General features: G+C 38.1%; 1 long non-coding RNA gene across 2 annotated transcripts; it reads right to left on the reverse strand.

Annotated features, from left to right (window-relative positions):
- Nucleotides 1–846: 846 nt before the first annotated feature.
- LOC109449871 (uncharacterized) lies at nt 847–19,497 on the reverse strand. 2 transcript variants are annotated; one of them, XR_002137766.2, is made up of 4 exons: nt 17,904–19,497; nt 15,155–15,272; nt 7,409–7,571; nt 847–6,609 (listed from the first exon to the last, which is right to left on the reverse strand). It is a non-coding gene; the product is annotated as an uncharacterized LOC109449871 (long non-coding RNA). The 2 variants fall into 2 exon arrangements; XR_012495598.1 differs by having other exon boundaries at nt 17,900–19,497.
- Between the last annotated feature and the right edge of the window lie 850 nt (nt 19,498–20,347).

Consider the following 20,347-nt stretch of genomic DNA (forward strand, 5'->3'; position numbering starts at 1 on the left):
ACTCATCAGACCAGAGAAGTCTTTCCTGACCTCAATGACTAGTTCAAATTTCCTTTTTTCAGGGCCATTTATTTCTGTTTTGTGGCACTTGCTGGAGTTGTACTTTTTTATTCGTTTGCTTGTTTGATGGATGCTTTACTACCCCCCACCCAAAGGGTAAAATTCCATGAGGACAGGAACCATAACTGGCAGGCATTAGGACAGGAATAGTAAATTCTTTAATCAATACATATTTGGTGAACCAATGAATAAAGTAGTTATTCACTAGCAAAGGGAGGATAAATTCCATCAATGAGTTAATACACACGAAAGACTTTTGTGAAACTAAATCTCTGTTCAATTATTAGGCTCTCTTTGGAGTGCTTAGTTGAGATGTTATTTTTCAAACACCAAATGCAGGTCACTTGAATACAGTGTGCAGATTGATGGAGACAAAATGCAATGAGTATTTGGAGTCCAGCACTCAGAGCCTTTAACAGAACTGCCAATATTTTAATGGTTGCTGTGCCAGGCCATTCAAACAAGAGAGGAGTTTTTATACATAGATGTAAATCAGACTGTCCATATCTCTTTACCAATAAAATTAATTATTTTTCTGTACTTGCATGATTTTTGTTCTAAGAAGACAGTTACATTTTCAGTGTTTCCCACTTAAAATAAATTTCCTTGAGACTTAATGACATGACATGGGAACGCCAACAACAGAAGTAATTTTAAAAATGATATTCCTTTTACTTTTAAGACCCAAGACTGTTGTTTAAATGACAAAATGAGTCACACCACTAAGTTTTAAAAGTAATCCCAATATATATAGATTTCCAAATAAATTTTCAGTTGAAAGAGAAATCTTACAAGTTGTCTTTAATCAACAATTAATCTCTTCTTACTAGTCACTAATTTAGGCATATTCTCAAAGAGAAAACACAGATCTCACCATGTACATGACACAAAATGACACAGTAGTCATTTGAAAAACATTATTGAGCACTTACTCTGTTATAGTAGTATGTTGCACTTCACATGGAAAGTAAAAATATCATGTTTTAAGATTATTTTTGGATACAACAGAATACCTGACTAAAGGTATACATTAAGCAAAAAAGGCAAACTTTTTTCTCCTATAACGTGCAGTCTAGGCAATCTAGTGCTTTCGCCCCTATTTCTCCATTCTTGTGTTTGTCATTTCATGATTTCAAGGTGATTCTCACAGCTCCAGATCTCATAACTGCACTTAAAGTAAGTGTGGGGTTGGGGGACAGGCAAGGGTAAAATGCAACACTTTTAGAATGGCTCTCCTGTTTTATCATGGAAGTTTCCAGATGCCAAAAAAATTCAAGGCAGGATAAATACAAAGGCTTTCACACCGAGACATATTGTGGTCAAATGCAGACAAACAGAAAAACTTAGGGCAATCAGAGAGAAAAATAGATTATCCACAAGGGAGCAACAGACATTTGGTACACTTATCAATAACAACAATGGATGTCAGGAGACAGTAGAATAATATCTTCAAAATGCAGAGAGAAAATAACTGATAATTTAGATTTCTGTACCCCACAAAACTATCTTTCAAGAATGAGGGCAAAATAAAAACATGTCTGACATATACAAAATGAGAGTTCACTATTACTCACTAGAGGAACTTCTACAGGATGTACATTAGGATGAAGAAAACTCATCCCAGAAAGAAGGTCTGAGATCCAAAACAGACAGCAAAGAAAATGATAAACACATGGGCAAATCTAAACAATCACAGACTGTGTTAAACAACAATAATGTCTTAATTATTGGGTTACAAATAATATAGAAATTAAATGCTGGTAACAATGGCATATAAGTTGGAAGGAGGTAATCGAGAATAAGGCATTCAAAGGTCTGTATTTTGTTCAGGAGGGTAAAACACTCACCAATTTAAGATGTATTAAATTACACATACAAATATATATGTTAAAAATTCTAGGGGCCGGCCCGGTGGCTCAGGCGGTTAGAGCTCCATGCTCCTAACTCCGAAGGCTGCTGGTTCGATTCCCACATGGGCCAGTGGGCTCTCAACCACAAGGTTGCCAGTTCAACTCCTCGAGTCCCGCAAGGGATGGTGGGCTCTGCCCCCTGCAACTAAGGTTGAACACGGCACCTTGAGCTGAGCTGCCGCTGAGCTCCCGGATGGCTCATGTCCTCTCAACCACAAGGTTGCCAGTTCGACTCCCACAAGGGATGGTGGGCTGTGCCCCCTGCAACTAGCAATGGCAACTGGACCTGGAGCTGAGCTGTGCCCTCGACAACCACAAGGTTGCCAGTTCAATTCCTTGAGTCCCACAAGGGATGGTGGGCTCTGCCCCCTGCAACTAAGATTGAACACGGCACCTTGAGCTGAGCTGCCGCTGAGCTCCCGGATGGCTCAGTTGGTTGAAGTGCATCCTCTCAACCACAAGGTTGCTGGTTCCACTCCTGCAAGGGATGGTGGGCTGCACCCCCTGCAACTAGCAACAGCAACTGGACCTGGAGCTGAGCTGCACCCTCCACAACTAAGACTGAAAGGACAACAACTTGACTTGGAAAAAAGTCCTGGAAGTATACACTGATCCCCAATAAAGTCCTGTTCCCCTTCCCCAATAAAATCTTTAAAAAAAAAATAAAAATTCTAGGATACCCCATTAAATATTTAAAAAATGCATAAGCTTCAAACTGAAAAAGGGAAAAGACAAATTAACAGAAAAACAAAACATGAGACTTAATCTAAAAAAGTTAAGAAGAAAAAAAAGAATATAGAAAAGGTGGAACAATAGAATGCATAAAATAAATGGTAGAAATGGAATCAAAACATATTAAAATAACAATAAGGGTAAGTGGACCAAACTTGTTATCAGATTATATAAAAAGCAAAGTCTTGCTAAATGTTGTTTACAAGAGACACATGTAAAACAAATAAGTTCATAGAAGAGTTTAAAGTAAAAAGATAGAAAAACATTTAATAAATATTAACCAAAAGAAAGCTTGCATGAATATATTATTATCAGATAAATAAATAATACTTTAAGGCAAAAAGCATTACTAGAGATAGAGGTTCATTATCTACTGAGGAAGGTCCATTCATTGGAAAGATGTAAAGAATTCTAAACTTGCATACTTCCAATAGCATGCTTTCAAAAAATAATCAAGCAAAAAATGAGAAAACATGAAAAAGAAATTGACAAGTACACCATTACTGAGGTAGACTTTAATAAATCTTTGTCAGGAATTGGCAAGATAAAAAAGTAAGAATATGGATAATTTGACCATCACAATAAACAAACCAGGTATAATGAATACTCGTATACGGACACCTTTACCCAGTAACTGGAGAATACCATTTCTCTTCAAGGGAACAATTGTAGAAATTGACAATGTACTAGCCCATAGGGCAAAACCAACAAATGTCGAAGAATCACTATCATGTAGACCACATTCTATAAACATAACGCAATTAATTAAAAAAAAAATAACAACAACAAAAAAAACCCTTTGGAAATTTAAAGTATAATTCTAAATTGTTCATGGGTCAGAAAAGAAAACAAAGGGAAAATAGAAAATACTTAGAACCTACAATAACAATTATATAGGAAAGCTTGTGAGATACAGCTAAAGTGGTAGATGGAGGCAGTGAGTAGCCTTATAATCCTTACATTAATAAAAAAATAAGAGTTGAAATTACAAAAAGAACAAATATCTAAATAGAATAAAGGAAATAAAAAAATAGGAGCAAAAATTCATGAAACAGAAGACAACAGTCAGTAGAAAGGATCAACAAAGCAAAATGTTGATTCACTGAAAAAAAAATTAGTAAGACTGACAAGCCTTTAGCAAATTGATGAAGAAAGAAAGAGAGCAGATACAATTTTAAGAAAAGGAAATCATAAATACAACAGCAATTACACAGGTAAAACATTATGAGCAATTTATCAATAAATTTTAAAACTTAAGTAAAATGGACAAATTCATGGAAATCTAAATTTACAAAACTGACTTAAGAAGAAATTTAAAATCTGAAATTTAAAATATCAGAGCTGATATTTAGCTTGTATGCAATGGTACAGCCATACTGTTTGCTGAGGGCCAGGGTCAGTTCTGATTGATTAGTGTACATTGGTTATTAAATAATTTGATTACCAACCAGCCTATCATGATTAATAAAATTTTATCAGTAGTTAAAAATTTTTCCCAGAAAGAAAACACCAGGCCCAGGTACTTTAATAGGTAAGTTTACCAAGATTCAAGGAACAGATCATTCTAATCTTAATCTTCTTCAGAAAGCACAAAAGGAGGAACCCCTAATTTTATGAGGCTCATATAACTTTATGTGAAAACTAGACAAGAAAAACATTATAGTCCAACTTCACTCTTGATCATAGATGTAAAAATCTTAAAATATTAGCAACTATATCTAGCAAAATATATATGAGGACAACGCTCATTTGGGTTTATTCCAGGAATGGAAGGTCACTGCATCATTAGAGAATTTATTAATGTAATTTGTCATATTAACAAATTAAAAAAGCAAAAATACATGGTAATTTCACAAGAGGTAGAAAAAACATTCAAAAAAATTCACAAGCCATTTATAATAAAAACAAAAAACTTACAGCCAAAAAGGAATAAAGAACACCCTTGGCTTACCTAAAAAGGGTGTGTATGCAAAAACATCTCTGGCAAGTATAATACTCTACAGTAAAAAGGTTAAAAGCAATTCCTTTAAAAACAAGGACCAAGACAAGGAGCAAAACTATTACCATTCCTAATAACTTTGTGCTGGAGGTCTAGCCATTGCAGAGCATCAAGAAAAATAACACAGGAGTATAAGGATTGGAGAAGAAGAAACCAAATTGTCATTATTTATAAATTAAATGATTGTCTATGTAGAAAACTCAAAGAGTCTGCAACAAATTATAAGAAAATTTATCAAGATGGTTAGAAATAGGATCGACAGGCAAAAGTTAATTGCCTTTCTATATGCCAGCAAAATAGCTGCAAATTTTAATTTTAAAAGGATACCATTTAAAATGGTACAAAAAATATGGTACCTCGGAGTAAATCTAACAAGAATATTTAAGGAACTTCATGTAGAATACTACAAAAATTTACTGAAATATGAGTAAAACCACATAAGTAAATGAAGAAATATACCATATGAATGCAGAAGTTTCATCACAAAGTTGTCAATTTCCCTGAACTCTATAGATTATGCAATAAAAATCTAAATAACCATTTTAAAGAATTGAAATTTATATGAAGATTAAAGTGCCAAAAATAGCTAAGATGCTTCTAAAGAGGAAGTAGAAAGTTTTGTCCTATCAGATACCAAGAGACATTATAAAGCTATAGTTGTTAAGACAATACAGAATTTACACAGATAAACAAATTGACCAGAAAAGAGAGCTCAGAAATAGATATCTGATGAAGCTGGCACTACAGATGAGTGGGGAAAATGATGACTTTCTCAATGTGAAAAGAGCTTGGATACTCTCTATGAGGAAAATAAAAGGAATTAGCTCCTTACCTCTCCTCCCAATATGTGTAAATTTATGTGTGTGTATACAACTACAGTTACGTTAGGGACATAAATGTGAAAGCTAAATCTTGGAAATTTTCTGAAGAAAAATATTGATAAATTTGATTATATTAAATTTAAGGATGTTTCTTTAACAAAAACCTATTGTTTAGCTATAGATCAATAAAGAAAGACAAATAGACAAATGAGCAGAAGATATGAACAGCCTTTTCACAAGAGAGAAAACATGAAGTGGCCAATAATGTACAAGTATACTCAATTTCAATGACATATGAAAATGAAAACCACAATGAGATACACTTTTGACCCAACAGATAGAGAAAAATGTCAAAGCTGATGAAGACCAAGTATTGGTAAGGATGTGGAGAAATTAGTTGGAATGTAAATTGCTTCAATCAGTTTCATTAACATTTTGGTATTATCTAGAAGCTGTGAATATTCTACAATGCAGCAATTCCACTTTGGGCAGAGAAACTCTTGCACAGCAGATGTACAAAAATATTTATATTAGCCCAAACTGTTAACAATCCAATGAACCTACTAGAATGGATTTTTTTTAAATGTGTGTTTATACAATATAATATTATACAATAAAAATTGTTCAACTGCATATCAACATGGATGAATTGCAAAAACACTGTTGAGTAAAAATTGGAAGTTATGGATGAATATACCTTATGATTTCATTTTTATAAAGGTTAAAAATAGGCAAAACTAAATAATATAAGTTTAAGTTACAGAGAAATTGAGTACAACTCTGAATCAAAGCAAGGGGATCATCTATAATTCTTTTTCATACATCAAGACCAGATAGTTCAATGTTTTAAAAATTATTCCAAACCATAGGAAAAAAACTGAAAATTACACACTTTATAAAGCCAGCAAAATATTAATCTGATATCTGATTTTAAAAACAATATAATGGGACTGCTGGTTAGCTCAGTTGGTTGGAGTGTGATGCTTGTAACACCAGGGTTGCTGGTTCAATCCCACTACGGGCCACTGTGAACTGCGCCCTCCACAAGTAGACTGAAGACAACTACTTGACTTTGAGCTGATGGGTCCTAGAAAAACACACTTAAAATAAATAAAAGTTAAAAAAAACAACCCACCAATGTAATTAAAGAAAATATAGAATGACCTCACTTAAGCTTATTAGTGTAAAAACTCTGAATACAATTTTAGGAAATAGAGTATTTTAGAATAATAAAGGATTATTACAACCAAGTAGGGTTATTTCAGGAATATATGGCTGGTTCAATTTTTAAAAAATCTGTCAATATAATTCATTATACCAGCAAATTAATGGAGAAAAATAATGATTGTGTAAATAGATGATGAAAAGGCATGTGAAAAGGTGAGCAGTTACTCCAAATTAAAACTCTATAGGGCGGCCAGATGGCTCAGTTGATGAGAGCACGAGCTCTGAACAACAGAGTTGCCGATTCAATTCCCACGTGAGCCAGTGAACTGCGCCCTCCACAACTAGACTGAAGACAACGAGCTGCCGCTGAGCTTCCAGAGGGGAGACCAGATGGCTCAGTTGATTAGAGCTCGAGCTCCCAACAGCAAGGTTGCCAGTTCAATTCCCTCATGGGATGGTGGGCTGTGCTCCCTGCAACTAAGATTGAAAACAGCGACTGGACTTGAAACTGAGCTGCGCCCTCCACAACTAGATTGAAGGACAACGACTTGGAGCTGATGGGCCCTGGAGAAACACACTGTTCCCCAATATTCCCCGGTAAAACAATAAAATTTAAACCAAAACAAACAAAAACAAAAAACTCTATATAAAGTATGACTAGAAGATCAAATTTAGCATTAGTTAGCATAGGCTAGCTTATCTTACAAATAGCCCCAAACCTTGGAACCTCGGTAGCGTCACACAAATTACTTTGCATCACATCATAATCCAATGTGGGTCAGCAATGAAGCTCTCATACAGTTATTCAGAAATCCAGGCTCTTTCCATCAGTAGCACTGCCATCTTCTCCGACCTCAGAATTCTCTACCAGGTCCTTTGCATCTGACGGGCAGGCAGAGAAAGGAAGGCAACATGGAGAATCACGATGGAGGCTGAGTCAGGACTGGAAGTGTGGTCAATCATTTCCATCCACATTCTTTTGACCAAAATGTAGTTAAATTGGGCTTACTTAATTACAAGCAAAATTTAATTAGATTGGGCTTACTTAATCACAACTAGGATTGGAAAGTATAATTTTGCTGTAATCCCAGGAGAAAAGGAAAATGGTTGGGTGAGTATGGAGCCATTCTCTGCCATAGAATGCAACTACCTAACCCAGGTGGCAACCAGAGCAATTGTCTTCTAATGATGGCCCAGCATTCTAGCCACTTTGGTCTTTTGGAACTTTCACTTTAACACATACTTCTATAATCACTATGGCAGGGAGAAGATCATGAAGAATCATGCTCCAAGTCCTCAGTGCTTCTATGCAGGAGTGAAATACATCACTTCCATTCACATTTTCATTGGCCAGGATTATTCACATGGTTATGTCTAATTTTAAGAGACAAGAAAGTATGATCTTCTTGCCTACTTGGAAGTAGGGAGGAACTGGATATTGTGAAACAGTGATAAATGTCTAGTATACATGTATTTTTCTAGGATTTCCCAATCTTGCCAACTTAAAAACAAAACACTCAGAAAGACTGTATTACTGATCAAAATATTTGCTGCTCCTCATGTTGGATATTACTTATCTCCACTCCATTGATGTCAGACTTGGCATTGTGACTTGAAGGGCCCTTCCCTGTGGGAGCACATGCATGCTCCTGACACTTCACTGTCAGATATGGGCATATGTCTTGCCTTGGATTAAAAAATGGGAGGGTGGGGGATAGTGTGGGACACTTCTTTGTAGAAGCTTTCCCAGCCACAAGATGCTGTACCTTGATTCCTTTTCTTCTACTACAGGCTGCAATGTGCCTGATAGCAGTTCTTTTATTAGCCTGGGTCCCAGAGTGAAGAGGATGTAAAGCGGAGCTGCTGTCAGTTTTTGATGGACATGTAGTATGAGCGGGAAATTATTTGTTCTACAGCACTGAGAATTTCAGGTTGCCACTTCAGCAGGACTTACCCTAAACTAACTAATATGCATACCATCCTTACTGGATCAGTAAGAATGCTTATAAGAATAGCTTATAGGAATATATGGAAAAACATATATTCCACTTGTAATAGTGATAAAACTGCACTAAGAGTATAGCATACAAAATACTTAAGGCTATATTTGACAAGACAAGCTTTAAGACATATGAAGAAAATTACAAAATTGTATTGAAGGATATATAATGTGTCAATTCTCCCAAAAATCAATGTAAAAATTTAATGTATTTCTAATCATAATCCCAATGGTTTCTTTTCAATTGTATAAAAGCATTTTAATATTTATGTGGAATAACAGAACTGACCTACAATGTTGCTGCCAAAAATAAATGAGCTAAAATATGCAAAGTGCTTAGGACAGTATTTGGCACACACATGCCCAATAAATTTTAGGAACTTTTGTCATTTGGAAAAATAATTAGAACATTTTAATGGAGAGTCTCAAAATGTATCTTAGTATAAATAGGATTTTAATATAGACATCTAGAGGAAAATAAAATTAGACTCCTATCTTAATCCATATTCAAAAATAAAATCCATATGAATTAAAAATAAATGAATTTACAAAACAATAAAAATATTTTAGAACAAAATTGAAGAGGATAAATTTATACATTAAGAGCTAGGGAAACATTTTCTACTAAAATACTAAACTAGGTTGTTATAAAAGAAGAGAGAATTTATTAAAAATATGTAGGTCAAAGATACCATAAACAAAAACATTATAACAGATTGTGGGTGGGGCCGGCCCGGTGGCTCAGGCGGTTAGAGCTCCATGCTCCTAACTCCGAAGGCTGCTGGTTCGATTTCCACATGGGACAATGGGCTCTCAACCACAAGGTTGCCAGTTCAATTCCTCGAGTCCCGCAAGGGATGGTGGGCTCCGCGCCCTGCAACTAGCAACGGCAACAGGACCTGGAGCTGAGCTGCGCCCTCCACAACTAAGACTGAAAGGACAACAACTTGAAGCTGAACGGCACCCTCCACAACTAAGATTGAAAGGACAACAACTTGACTTGGAAAAAAAGGCCTGGAAGTACACACTGTTCCCCAATAAAGTCCTGTTCCCCTTCCCCAATAAAATCTTAAAAAATAAAAAAAGATTAAAACGGCAAATTAAAAAAAAACAAAAACAGATTGTGGGAAAAATTTGTAATGTGTAACACAAAGGTTAAATCTATAATGTACAATGGGTGCCTTCAAATTTATAGGAAGATGAAAAACTCCACTGAAAAATGAACAAAGGACTGTGAACAGGTATTTCCAGAAAAGCAAATCTAAATGATAAACAAATATGGAAAAAAAAAAGCTTAATCTTACTAGCAATCAGGAAGATGCAAACTAAAGTAACAAGAGCCGTCATTTCTCACCCATAAGATCAACAGAAAAATTAATTATTGATAAAAATTTGAATTTACACATTCTGAATCACTTCTCACGTATGTTTTAAAAGGTGTCTCAACAATTCTTTTATAAATATATTATTTAAGGAAGAAATTATTTTGTATTGCTATTAATCATACACAAACTACACTATTTTGAAATTTCAGATTCTCATGGAATATATTTTGATAAGACTGACTTCTGTTCTTTGTATCTACTACACTATGTCCGCCACAAACAAATAACTTGGCAACTACTTTTGGTCACCGGACAGTGTTTTTTTGACTTTATCATCACTCTGACCCAGGACCAAGAAAGCCCTGTTAACACTTACAGGAGCACCCACCCATGCAAGTTCTGGCAGCTTTTGTTGAACTCTGGCTAACAATATATACCTTTTTGGATCTGTGACTATTATGGCTGTCTACACCTGATTCTTCACTTAGTTTCTCACAGCCCCTACTTAATTCCTCACTCCTTCCCTACTCCTCACCCTTTTCTGGAATATCTCAGAAGCAGGCTAGGGTCAAGTCAGTCTTGATATTAACTGTAGGAAATAAATTAGACCCAGGGCTAATTATGTCCTGGAGCTAATTTTACCCACTTCCTACCACCAGACCTTTGAAACATATGGCCATTGTCTATTAAGCCTACTTACTCTTGAGATGATACAGAGAATGAATTAGGGAGCAGGTGAGGGAAAATAAAGGCAGTCAGGCTAGCTGAACAGCTATTAAAATATCTAGTCTCCATCAACCTAGCTAACAATGTTTACCCTGCCCTGGTGATTTCCTGAGACATTGCCCCACCTAACTTTCAGGCCTACCGAACATGCATCCAGTGGATTTTTCATACAAACTGCCTCTCTAGGCTCATACCGTGGAATTTTCTAAAATCTCTCAAAGGTTCACAAATCCCAAACAAGCAGCATCTGGCCTCAGTGTGTCCTGTACCTCTGGCTGAGCAGCCCTAAGCCTGGCACTAGTGGCAGTTGGCCTTGGTTCACAGCTTAGCCTCTCCCAGGCACCTCCAAGCCCAGCACAAGTAGCAGCCATCTGCAGATCACTTTGTAGCTCATACCAAGTGGCCCCAGGGAGGGCACAGGCCATGGCTGAACTTGGCCTACAACAGAGCCCCTGCCTAGAGGCACCATGACCACCACACCATGGCGAGCTTCAGACCACACTAGAGCACCTCCCAACAACCTCTACAAATGACACACCTGAAGAGCAGACTGAAGAGACTCCAAATTCTGTTCCATAAGGTCAGCCCTTCAACAAAGGGCTGAGAACTTCAACAGAGATAGAACACATAAAAATGGAGATTGAAAACATAAAAAAGAACTGGTCAGAAATGAAGAATATGGTAACTAAAATGAAGAATACATTAGAGGAAATCAATAATAGATTAAATGAAACAGAGGATTGAATCAGTGATTGAGAAGATCAGGTAGCAGAAAACATCCAATCAGAACAGCAAAAGGAAAAAGGAATCCAGAAAAATGAGGAGCGTTTAAGGGGCCTCTGGGACAACATCAAGCATACCAACATTCACATCATAAAGGTACCAGAAGGAGAAGAGAGACAGCAAGGGATTGAAAATCTGTTTGAAGAAATAATGACAGAAACTTTCCTAACCTGGTGAAGGAAATAGACATACAAGCCCAGGGAGCACAGACTCCCAAACAGGATGAACCCAAAGAGGCCCACACCAAGACACATCATAATTAAAATGCCAAAAGTTAAAGACAAAGAGGATCTTAAAAGCAGCAAGAGAAAAGCAGTTAGTTACCTATAAGGGAGCCCACATAAGACTGTCAGCTGATTCCTCAACAGAAACTTTGCAGGCCAGAAGGGATTGGCAGGAAACATTGAAAGTGACGAAAAGTAAGGACCTATAACCAAGATTACTCCACCCAGCAAGGTTATCATTTAAAATCGAAGGACAGATAAGGAGCTTCCCAGATAAGAAAAAGCTAAAGGAGTTCATCAGCATCAAACCTGTACTACAAGTGATGTTAGAGGAACTTCTTTAAGAAAAAAAAAGATAAAAAATATGAACAATAAAATGACAATAACTACATATCTATCAACACTTACTTTAAATGTAAATGGATTAAATGCTCCAATCAAAAGACAGGGTGGCTGAAAGGATAAAACAAGACCCTTACATATGCTGCCTATAAGATACTCTGGATTGATAAGGCACACACAGACTGAAAGTAAAGGAATGGGAAAAAGATATTTCATGAAAATGAAAAAAAAAAGAAAAGAAAAAGAAAGCTGAGGTAACAATACTTACACCAAACAAAACAGACTTTAAAACCAAGGCTATAACCAGAGACAAGGAAAGACCCAGTAATCCGACTTCCAGGTATTTATCCAAACAAACCCAAAATGCTCCTTTGAGGGGACATGTGCATCCATATGTTCATTGCAGCATTGTTTACAATGGCCAAGATATGGAGGCGGCCTGGGTGTCCATCAACGGATGAATGGATAAACAGCAGGTGACACACACACACACACACACACACACAATGGAATATTGCTCGGCCATGGAAGGGAATGGATACTTGCCATCTTTGGTGGCATGGATGGACCTGGAGGGTAATGTGCTAACTGGAATATGTCAGACAGAAAGACAGATGCAATGTGATTTTTGCTTATATTTGGAATCAAAGAACAAAACAAACAAACAAAAGAGAAACTCATTGATACTGAGAATATTTTGATGGTAGCCAGATGGGAAGGGGTTTGGAGGTGAGTGAAAAGGGGGAAGGGACTGACAAGTACAAATTGGTTGTTACACAGCAGTCATGGGGATGTAGGGTATAGCATAAGGAATATAGTCAATAATATTGTAGCAACTGTGGTGTCAGATGGGTACTACATTTATCAAGGTGATAAAAGGGAAGGAGGTTGGGAGGCAGGGTGAAAAAGGTGAAGGAATTAAGAAGTACAAACTGATAGTCACAAAATAGCCATGAGGATGTAAAGCACAGGGAATATAGTTAATAATATGGGAATAACTATGTATAGTGCCAGGTGGGTACTAGACTAGTCAGGGGATCACTTCTTAAGTTACATAAATGTCTAACCATAGGCTGTACACCTGAAATTAATATAAAATAATATTGAATGTCAAAATAAATTTTAAAAAAAGAATCCAAAAAATAAATAAATAAAAATGCACATAGATTTTGAGATTAAACACACACACACACACACACACACACACACACACACACACACACACAAGACATGGGGCAGCTGAATGGATAAGAAGAAAAGACCCTTACATATACTGCCTACATGAGACTCACTTCAGATTGAAAGACACACAGATGAAAAGTAAAGGGATAGAAAAAGATATTGCATGAAAATGTAAACAAACGAACAAACAAAAGCTAGGGTAACAATACTTATACCAGACAAAATAGACTTTAAAACAAAGGCTAGAAGAAGAGACAAAGAAGGACCCAGTAATTCCACTTCTGGGAATTATCTGTAGAGACCAAATATTTATCTGTAGAGACCAAAAACACAAGTTTGAAAAGACATGTCCAATCATATGTTCACTGCAGCTTTATTTACAATAGCCAAGCTATGGAAGCAACCTAAGTGTCTATCAGTAAATGACCGGATGAAGACAAAGTGGTACATGTGTACAACAGAATATTACTCAGCCATAAAAAAGAATGAAATCTTGCCATTTTCAAGGACATGGATGGACCTAGAGGGTATTATGCTCACTGAAATTAAGTCAGACAGTGAAAGAGAAATACCATATGATTTCACTTATACGTGGAATCTGAAAAACAAAAGAACAAAACAGAAACAAACTCATAGATACAGAGAACAAACTGATAGTTGCCAGATGGGAGGGGAATTGGGGGTGATGAGTGAAAAAGATGAAAGGATTAAGAAGTACAAATTGGTAGTTAGAAAATAGTCATGGGGATGGATGTAAAGTACAGCATAGGGCATAGTCAATAATATTGTAGTAACTATGTATAGGGCCAGGTGGGTGCTAGATTTGTCTGGGTGGTCACTTTGTAAGATATATAAATGTCTAATCACTATGTTGTACATCTGAAACTAATATAATGCTGTATGTCAACCGTAATTGAAAAATAAAAAATAATTTTTAAAAAGGCTATTAAATGTTCCTAATGAAAGATGACAGCTACAAAAGGATACAATCAGCTCCAAAAAGATGGGGAAAGGGATTTACACGTGAAAACAAGAAGTGCAGCAATATGTCCCAGATGCTGTGATACAGTTATGTGTGCGTATGCAATGGGGCATAGAGGGTCTGTTCTCCCTGGAAAGGGGGGACACAGGATCATACAGTGAGTCAGAGAAGGCTTCATAGAGGAGGTGATGCTTGACCTGCAACAGTACAATACAGCCTCCCAGAAGGAGGGGAAACAGGCATTAAAGGACAGGGGCATGGAACTAATGACATTTTCAGAGAATTCCAAGTCACTGAGTATGACCTGAGGAAAGGACTTGAGTGAGCTTGGCAGTGAGATCACACGAGGCCTGTTTGCCGTTCTAAAGAGCCTGCAATGAATCCTGTAGGGCAGGCAGTAAGGAGCTATGGAAGGGCTCTGAGGAGGGAACTAACAGATTGGAACTTTAAGGGCCAAGCCTTTGGCAGCAGTCAGAGGACTTGGGATAAGGCACAGAACTCCCCTTGAGGCTCCGGTGTCCTGTCAGCTGATTTCACACACTTTCTCACTGATGTGCAGACACCTAACTAGAATGATAAACAACCAACATCTTTTTCCCCCCTCTAAACTCTTGTGTATAAATTTAGTCGTACACTCTAATTTAATAAATGGAATGAGGCTGAATAGCCTTTGGCATCAATCCCAGATACTAAAACAGTGAGAAAACAACAAAACATGGGACATAGTATCTGTCCATAAATCCAATTGTATGGTTAGGGTTGTGGAGCATTGTAAGAGTTATGACTTCCCTGGCAAAGTATCAAAAAAACATACCTTTGAAAATTATTCAGAACAGCCATTTGGCATCTAACCATGCTGACAGAATGAAAAATGTTGAGTAAATAGCCTACGTGTAACTCACCATTCTTGAAGTCAAGGATGCTTCCTGAGGCTTCTAATACCATCTTTTATTAAATAACATCACGGTCGTGAAAAAGCCATGAGAAAACTTCCCAGCTCATTTAGAAAACGAGGTCAACCTATTTTTTAAAAAGGGTAAATATATTCTGTTATATAAAAGAATGTCTGCGAGCTGACACATTTGCAGTGGTGATCTCTGCTCTGTATTCCCTTCTCTTTGCCTTTCGGTGTTTCCTAATTTCCTAAAATGAGAATGCATTGCTTCTAGAAGGAAAAATAAAAAAACGTCAATAGAGCAATTGTATAATCAGAAGACTTAAGGCAGTCTTCTTCAGATTTTAGATTCTTAAACAGCTTTCTGATTCTGACTAAAATTCATGTAAACTGCTTTTGAGGTAACCAAGTGTGCTTTGAATATGGGCACATTTTCTCTCCTCAAATCTTCGTTTTCAAGGAATAATTTTTTGAATTTTCAAAAATGTGAATACTTCCCCTCTCACTACTCACGCCAGTGGAGGGAATACTGACACTAGCGTGTGAAAACAGCAGGTATACACGTGTATTATACTGGGCTCTGTATAGCGCTGAACAATGTTTTTGGTGGATAGGCCCTTTGAATTAAGATTGTCTTCAGCTAATGTTGAAATGACTTTATGCTCCAACATGGTCGCTGGCATGAAGGGAGAAGGCTATGGTAAAAGAAACAGGATTACGATTTAAAATTCATTGCATGTAATCTACAAACTTATCTTCCACAGGTAAATGGTTTAAAAACTCTATGCTGAAAAGATAAACCACTTTTTAAAAAACACAGACCTGAAACAGGACAATGAAAACATGGGAACCGAATGCTAACCCCCCCCCCCCCCCCGCCAGCCCCCCCCCCCCGCTGAGTCTGATACAATGCAGATGTAAAATAGTAAAAACACCTGATCAAAAAATGGTCCACTAGTCCTTACTCTCAAAACCCAGCTTTTCATAATCAGAGGACACTCTTTTAAAAACAGCTCCATGTGAAATCATAGACAGCAAAGAATTTCAGAAGAAATATGAAACACTCATCTCTTAGGGTTAACAAAAGGGTCTGTCAAATAGACTTGATACAAAGTACTCCTCCATCCCTTAACACTTACGAAGAGCCTTGCAGAGAAAGATATGCAAATATGATTTATCTTGAATTGAGCACACTGACCCTTTCCCAGCATTACAAGAATTTAAATCGTTTAGAGAAGAGTTGGATGTATTATTTATAATTTATATTCTTTCCAGGTCCTCTGAAACACAGTCACTTTCTTACTAGTTGAGACTTATGCCACCCCCTCACATGAAATCCCTTCCCCAGCCTTGTAGGCGAGCACGATTTCTGAAGCTTATACTGCCATAAAACATTCTAATTATTAGGTACTTTGGAGAGAATATGTCTTACAAACTTTTCACACTTACTATTTTTCCCTCCCATCTCTCTCAGACAGTGAGGCTCTCATGCTTCTCCAACCCTAAACTCTGAGGGAAAAGCATCACATTAACTTTCGCCACCGTCCCTCTCCCAAACCTCTCCTTTTGCTTTCAAAGCCCAAAAGAATCACTTGGCTGAGAACTGTCCTCAGACCTGGAGGTAAAAAAGATTAAGCAGGCTTGGCCAGAATTTGTAGCTGGCAGGGGGAGGGGAAAGCTACTGCATCTCTCTCTCTCTCTCTCTCTCACACATACACACACACACACACACACACACACACACACACACACTATCTGTGCTTAGTGGATGTCGGAATTGTGGATTCTGGTCGGATGCCAATTTTTGTAGTCTAGCCATGGGGGAAAGGGGATCATTGGAAACAGACAAGGAATTAGGGCCTTGGCTTATAAACTGAGCTTTAGGGTTGGGATCCAGGCCTAGGAAAGTGCTTCTGGAAACTTCTCCAACTAAGCTATCTTGGATCGTCCATATTCTACCTCCAGCCTACTTCCCAAGCATCTTAGTCAGTCTTGCCTCTTAGACACAACTATCCCTTCATCCATTGTCGCCCACATTTTTTTATTCCATGAACACGTATGGGGTTCTTTCTACGTGTCAGATGTAGAGACAATAATGCGTAAGACAGCCTGACTGCAGGAGCTTGTGGGAGAGAAGAAACAGAGATGTGGAAATAGGTCAACGCAATCGACTGTTAGAGGTCACGGTAAAGTGTGTATAGGTTGCTTCAGGGCACAAAAATGGGGACCTTGACATCTCTGCCCCACGCCGTTATCTCCTCAGCCCCTAAAGCTGCAATTCACTCATGTTCCCTTCACAAAGCCCTGCCACTGTGTCCCTTGGAATGCACAACGAGACTTCCCAGTACTTTTTACTTTGCCAGTTTTCTGTCCACATCTTAGCCCTGACTGAAACCTAGCTCTCATAAATAATGCCCCTTCCTCCAAAGCTTGCCCAGTGGTCTACTCTCTCCCACTTTCCCCGACTCACAGGGCAACAAAACGTCAGCACACCCTCTTGCTCCCCACTACTGTTTCCCCGAAAATAAGACCTAACCGGAAAATAAACCCTAGCATGATTTTTCAGGATGCTCATAATATAAAATAAGTCCTACCGTATTTCCCCGAAAATAAGACCGGGTCTTACATTAATTTTTGCTCCAAAAGATGCATTATGGCTTATTTTATATTACGAGCATCGTTTAAAATCATGCTAGGGCTTCTTTTTGGAGAAACACAGAATTACGGCTTGGTTACTAACATCTTCACTCACCTACCTCTTCTTCCAAGTGGACGCAGCTGCGTTACACCACCCTTTCTCCACCTTCCAGGGGATGCGGAGGCAACCACAGCCACGGGAAGTTTTCGACTCAGCATGCTTTTTACATCTTCTAACGACCAAACTCAGCCGCTGCTTGGCTGTGGTTATTCACCTGCTTGTCACCCAGGTTTCATTAGCAGCCTGCACGCCAGATGGGCGTCTCTTCTGTGTGCAACCACATGCATTCAACAGACATTTGTGCCAGAGGCTTAAGAGTCAAGTCAAGGAAGACCCCCAAAAGTAAAGTAAAAACAGGGCACTTGTTCTCCTACAGTGCACGTAACAAGACTGTTTATATAAACTGTGGATACCTGAGTACCTGACTGAGGAGTAACTGCGGCAGTGGACGTAAACATCTAAGGGCAGGGCCTGGCACACAGCAGGTTAACTATTATGAATAATAGTCTAGTCTCCGAATTATACAGCATAAAGCTTAAGCAAATATATTAAACTATTCCAGTATCAAATCTAATTTTAAAAATTACTTCAGAATACTCAACACTGTCTTGTACTAGTTAATACTGTAACAACCCTTTAAAAAAACATAAATATGGCTGTGTGTACTGCTCAAAATAAGGTGACTTTTCTTTGCTACACTATTAAAATTGCCTTCACATTAGTCACCAAAGACCTATTTTCAAGACTTCATCTTTTTAAAGCTACTTTAAAACTTTCTAACCTTTCTTTTGAACTACTTTCCAACGTCTCATCACTTTCATCCCCTTTGGATTCTGACAGCACTTGGGTTTGGTTTTCCTTCTGCCTCTCTGACCATTTCTTTTTGTCTCTATGGCAAGCTCCCCTTCTTCTGGCTGCATCCTGAATTCTAGTACTTTTCACATTCATCCCTACTTTTCACGGCTTCTCAAAGTCTTTCCAGTACGCTACGCTACCTGACTTTAGACCTTTATCGTCTCTGGCATGGACTATGGCAACACTCTAAATGGGATCCTGGCTCCCAATTTCCCCTAGTCCCGGGGTATCCCTCATGCTGCCACCAGAATTTTTTTTTTTGAAGGTCAAGGGTTTGTGAAAAGTCCTCTATCATCTCTTGTTTCCTACAAGAAAAGTCCCAAACCTCAGCACACCACACAACGGCCCTGCATTTTGGCCCTAACCAATCCCTCCATCTCATCTCGCTCCCCTGCTCACCCAGAACTATAACCACATGGAAACAGTTTTCATTGTTCAGATGGCAACATGCTCTTTTGCAAATCTCTGCCTTTCCACCTTTCCTCTTCCTCAAATGCCATTTCCCTCCTGTTCCCAACCACTTCCTGGCCCAGCTCCTTTCTCTACCAAGCATTTACTACAGGCATTTTAAATGTCTGTTTACTTTATTCCCCTGGGAAAACAAGCACCTCGAGGATAAGGAAATGCCTTTTCCTTGTCTGTAGCTCCAGATTCTAGCACCAAGCAAATGCTCAACAAATACTTAATGACTGAATAGTGAGAAATCAACAAACATTAAAATGATTAAAAAAAGAAAGAGTTGTAAAATTTCAGTTTTAAAAATTCTCTAGATAGAGCTGAGTGAAAGGAAGAAGATGCAAATGAAACATGTGAGCTCAGATCTCAAGGCAAACATGGATATTCTGAAGAGCCAGAAGACTCATAAGGACAGCAGTGCAGAACACTTAACAGCTGGATTATCCCCGAACTTCAAGGTTGTATGACCACAGCAGTGGATATAGGTCACATATTAAGACCTCACCACCTGCCTCCTTAAAATCTTTCAATGGCTTTTGAAAGATAAAGCCTCATCCTTAACCTGGGGCATGAGGGCCTCCATAATAAACGTGTGTCCATCTACTCACAGCTCACCTCACACTACTCTCCACCTTACTCTCTAAACCTCAGCCACATAGGCCTTCTTTGCCTCTTCTTTTGCACAAGCAAATCTGCCAGTAACATTCTTCACATACTCCCTTACCTGACTAGTCCATTCTGGTTATCAGCCCGAGGATTCCTTCCTTAAGTCAGTTCCATCATATGGTGACAGAGCATGAGTTCATCTTACCACATTGTATTTGGAAGGCAACACAGCACAGTATTATGACAACGGATTGATAGGTCGTGGGGCATGTGTCTTTAACCTCTTTCATGCTTCGCTTTCCTCACTTGTAAAATTGAGGTAACAGTAGTCCCTGCTTCATAAGATGATGGAAAGGATTAAAGGATAGTTCATGCAAAGCACTTAGAACTGAGTTGCTCCATAGTAAGAGCCGAATATGTCAGTAATGACCATACTTAATTGGCTGTCACCCTCCCCACCCCCAATAGTCCTTTGCTCCTCCGGCCCAGGAACCACATCAGCCAGGTTCGTGTCGTTTTCTTAGCCTCAGGACAGCATCCTGGACAGAACAGACCTTCGATATATGATTTTAAAAAATAAAATCA

The sequence above is a fragment of the Rhinolophus sinicus genome, linkage group LG04, assembly GCF_036562045.2.
Source record: "Rhinolophus sinicus isolate RSC01 linkage group LG04, ASM3656204v1, whole genome shotgun sequence".
Taxonomy (NCBI): domain Eukaryota; kingdom Metazoa; phylum Chordata; class Mammalia; order Chiroptera; family Rhinolophidae; genus Rhinolophus; species Rhinolophus sinicus.